Source organism: Crocodylus porosus, unplaced genomic scaffold (assembly GCF_001723895.1).
Source record: "Crocodylus porosus isolate Cpor-Errol unplaced genomic scaffold, CroPor_comp1, whole genome shotgun sequence".
Lineage (NCBI taxonomy): Eukaryota > Metazoa > Chordata > Crocodylia > Crocodylidae > Crocodylus > Crocodylus porosus.
In genome coordinates, this window is record NW_017728906.1 from 117922860 (window position 1) to 117928048 (window position 5189).

The following is a 5189-nucleotide window of genomic DNA, read 5'->3' on the forward strand; positions in this document are numbered from 1 at the left end:
GGGTGGAAAACAACATACCAGATTGCTGGTTTTTTTATTATCTGAAATGGGTTAGGAAGGGTTACGTTACCTGTTAACTCATGTGAGCAAGTTAGAACGTAATACCAAAGTGCTCCTGAGACAAACTTAATTTTGAGGAATCAGATAGTGCATGTATAACCTAGTTGTTAGTGCGTATTATGCATCTCCCCCTGTGTCCAATCTTTAGAGAATATGAGTCTGCTATAGCTCCCAGCTATGGATTTAGTTCTTTAGCTCAAGCTGTAGAGGCTCATAACTTCAGTTATAGAGGTCGAGGTCCCCAGCTCACTACGAAGACAACAGCTGTCACAAAGTAAGAAGTCGGATTGCTGCACAATATTAAGTGCAATCATCTGAGCCTGCTCAGGAGGTAATACCAGACTGAAAGGAACAATAACGGAAGAGAAGAGATGAATGTGACAAAGACAACCTCCATCATTCCCAAACCACTCCCTGTCATTCCCAAACCATACCCTGTATAAGCTAAGAAAATAAATGGAAATACCTTAAATAATTTAGGCCACATAAAGAGTGTATAACATAATGTACACTGTGTAATGGTCTCATGTGCATGCATGTAATGCAAATAAAAGTGTAAAAAATGGCTAACTGCTAATTTAGTACAAATTTGGTAGTCATCCCCCATCCCCACTCACCCTTCCTTCTAATTCATGAGCCAGGTGAAATGGCTTTGTGGGCTGGATCCAGACTGCAGGATGTATGTCTGTCACCCTTTCTTGAAACAAATCGAAGATTGAGAACCAAAAAAATCAGAACCAAACCAAAAATACAAAACTATGAAATACCCGCTCAGCTGCTGCCTGAAAAGACATAAATTAACTTGGTATTTTTCTACCATGTTTTCTAATGGTGTGACAGTTTCTATTGAGTGACATTGCCTGTTTCTTGATAGAAGTAACACCTGCCACAGGCTAGTTGCCTACCATTCTTAAAACTGCCACAGTATAACCTATTAGCTGTTCTACCTAACAGATTAACTTGGTGGGCGTGCTCAGAGTTCACCTAAAACACACCAACAGGAATGGCATTCTTGGCTGAGATCATTTTTCTTTTAAGAAATTTCTGGTGTTGCTAGCACTGACCTTTTTATATTATAACAGTGGGAGATCTGGATTCTCTGTTCTCCTTAGCCTGAAGAGGTTCAAATTCACATCTTCCTAGAGATTGTTTTAATCTCTAGACTAGAAGCAAGTCTATTTTAGGACTACTTTCCTGTTGAAGCTGTAGCAAGAATGCAAGTTTCACAGGGCCGTAAAAAAAGCAGATAGGGGACCATGACCTGATAATTTTGCAATCCATTGTAGAAGGAACAGATCTGAGTTATGGTTTCTAGTCCCATGAGTATTTTAATGGCTTATCCAATGTTTAATGTAAAATAAATAAAGTGTCCTGGATGCAGACCAGTAGCCAGGATTCCCATCTCCTTTGTGTGAACCCTATTAGGTCACAGATTTATGGTCCCTTTGCCTTCTTTATCTTTTTCTCTCTCTGGGCCCATGAATCTTATCTTGTTTTCTGATTGGTGAAACAACTTCAGTAGTCAGCCCCATACTACTCTATAACTTGGTATTTAGGGTATTCTCCTCAAAGACAAGCAATATGGTTGAATAGGGTATGCCATCTGAGTCTTCAAATTTCTGGGTAATTGCTTCAATAATTAAGCTATTATCTAAAAGGTGGCTTCCAACACCTCTTGGCCCACTTTCTAATACTTTAATGCAAGCATCTATCAAATTTTTGCAAGCATAAAAAATTGCTGGTCTCTGGATCCTATGTAGATGGATGTGCCTCTCGTGAGGCTCCAGACCTTCACATGCCTTCAGGTATGACTGGGACCTCCATATCACCCCTGCTAGTCCCAAACCCAAACCTCCTGTCAAAAACTCAAAAAGAAAAAGAACACTGGCTGTAACAAACTAAATCTGCTCCAGGTAGAGTAAATAGTTGGCTGACTTACAGTAACACTTCCCCTTACCTGATGCTGTGTTTTTTCATAGTACACCAGTATGCTGCTGGCAGTTCTTAGAGCAGCCCTGAAGTCAGACCAGTATCCCCCCATAGTCTTCCTGACCAGGAGTTCTTCCTCCAGTGGCTTGTACTGGGTCCAAGGCCTATCTGCTACTCAACTCTTCCCACTTTTGGTCAGGTGACCTATCAGCTGGCCTGGCAGCAGGGATGTTTTTTAACCCCATTCCTTCTGGCTGCCTTTGTCTGGATCACAAAAACTCTTCCCTTAAAAGGCCTGTTTCTCTTTTCCACAATAGGTAGGGGTTCCCTTTTACAGAGAGGAACACAGGGAAAATCCTGGTCATACTGTATTCACTTTTCCTTTCAACATCCACACTGTGGCACTGTGGCTCTGCTTCAGTGCAGAGCTGCCTGCTGGCTAGTCCCACACTGGAGCACCCTCATGCCCCAGCCATCCCCTCTGCAGCATATTAAATTGTCTTGGAGCTGCCCTGAGCTGGCAGGCTGACCCCCTTGGTCCCTGCTAGCTGGGGATGCTCCAACCCAGTTCAATGTGCTACAATCCCATGTGCATGTTCAGACATGGTGCGTGGAGGCAATAAATTCCTGTGTAGTATGAGCTGGAATTCATTTCTCTGTGCTAATAGCATGTATAGATGCTATATAATATATATTATATTATATAAAAAAGTAACCCAAAATTATATATATATATATAATGGGAAAATATGGATTTTGGGTTACTTTTTTACCAGAGGAAACTAAGATTCCTGCTCATGCCCCAGCCAGTCCTGTCAGCATCTGTATGTGTGTTGCTGTGCTCTAAAGACCTCTGCTGTAGGGTAGTACTTGTATTTACAAGTACTAACCTTCAGCAGAGTTAATTAGTTTCCTGTGGCCTAATAGGGCTCTGTGTGTAAACATTGAGACTTTACTGCAGAGCTGATTAAGCAGCTCCACAGTAAATATGTAGGGCACACAGGGCACATGATGTAGATGTGTCCTGTGTGACACAGGATATTAGGCAAGACAGATCTATCATCGGACCTGTTAAATGACAGTGCTTATGTCCTTATGCTTTTATGGATTAGTATATTAGATGGATGAAAAGCATAATTTTATTTTAAAAAAAACCCTAATCATGTGTTCATCCCTCCTCCCACACATGTACGAGTAGAGATATAGCCATATCTCCAATCCAGAGAATAGCAAAAATAAATTAAAATAGTTCTGCCTCACCACCCACTGTGATGGGCCAGAGTTGTCTGCAACTGGGTGAATCTGAAGCAATGAAAAACCATAGGAATTGAGTGGAGATGGTAAAGAGATACACAGACAGAACTGTTTGAAATATTTCATGCAGAAGTTTTTGTTTTAAAGTTTTTATTTTGTTCTGTTTTTTTCCAGCTGTGGCTTACATCCTTGCAGGTTTTTTCAAACCTTAGCTGGGATGATATAGGTGGGGATGGTCCTGCTTTAGGCAGATGGTTGTACTAGATGACCTCCTGAGGTCCCTTCCAACCCTCATTTTCTATGATTCTATGAGTCTCTGACTGCCTGGTGCTCTTTACAGAGCTTTTATTTTTGTGGGTGTCTCACTGTTTTCACTCTCATGCACAAAATGTATCTTTCTGTAATAAAACAGGAAGTAACATTGTTATCTTCAGTGTTTATCAGTGGCTTTAGCGCCAGTTATATGTATACATTGAGAAGAGAATAACTAAATAAGTTCATGTGGTTCAACAATTGAATTTAAAAAAAGGCCTTTTTGAAAACTTGTAGATTGGAGAAAAATAAAGGATTTGCTGAATGCAGTTTAACATTTGCCAAACTGTGAAAACACTAAATGAAAGTGGTAAAAATAAAGTAGGAAGAAGGGGAAAATAATAGTCTCTTCAGAAATCCATCATGGCCACCTGCACAAAAATATTATTCATTCTTCTCCTGAGTTTTTAAAACATAGTAAAAGAAATCTAAAAATGACAAGTAGCAGTAATAAAAAGAATCAAGAATAAACAACTAAAAAGCAGATACATAACCCCCCCCCAAAAGAAAAAGAAAAGGAAAGAAAAGGAAAAAAAATGTGTTTCTGACAAATACATTCAGCCCTTTGAAAAACACGAAAGCAATTCTAAAGTAGACATTCCCTTGAAGTGCACAGTTCTAACATCACAGTGTAGTCTTAATAAACACTTTAAATAAGAGTAGTAGGAGTAGTGGAACTTAAGAGGTAGAGAGTGTTAGATGTAGGAATAGCCTTAGAATCAGAGGAAACTGCAATGAGAAATATAGTTTATTTCTGAGGTAAGCAGTAGCATGCAAATAAAATACTAATGCAGTGCTACTCACCAAAAACCTCGTAAAAATGAGACAATTATACTATAACTTGCTTTGTACAGCACTTCAAAGAATATTACTTATTATTATCTATAATCATTAAGGATTAAAGTCCTTGGGCTAAATACTGAACATACATGTAATAGTAGAGAGTCCTTATTTCAAAGACTTAGAGTTTTATAATTAACTAGTTTACAAATAAACATTCATCATAATAATTAACTTGGAACCATATGGGCTAAATTGTCCTTTCTAAATCTCATCCTTAGTACTATTCAGAGAGTTCATCCAATTTCTGGGCAGAATTAACTAGCTGAGAATTCTACCAGTGAAGGAGAATAGGAACATTCTTTATATAGGTACCAGCACTTACTCCTATAACAACTAACTTAGGACTCCAATATAAGGGACATGCTGGGAGAGAGATCAAGTTATGGGTATATTAAGCTGTACAGGAAGGTGTTAGAAGCTGTCTCTGCTGATTACCAGTTAACATACAGCAACAGAAATAGACCTTACTCATGCTAGCAGAGTCAAAAGGAAGGCCTACACAGATTAACAGACAGAACCAGGGAGATCTAAACAATGGGGATCCTAGTTTTTGCTGATTAAAAAACCCCCAAAACCCAGTTCTGGATTTAAAAAAGTAACCCAGAATCCACAATTTTCCATGATTAAAATGAAACACCACTAATATTGGGGATTTTTTTCTATCAGAGAAAACCAGGATCCCTGGTAATCAATACCCTGAAAGTCTTTCATCATAGTACCCAGTGGACTTCTTGTGCAGGAGTGAATAAATACTTCTACATATAATCCAAACCAGAATGCTGCCATGGTAT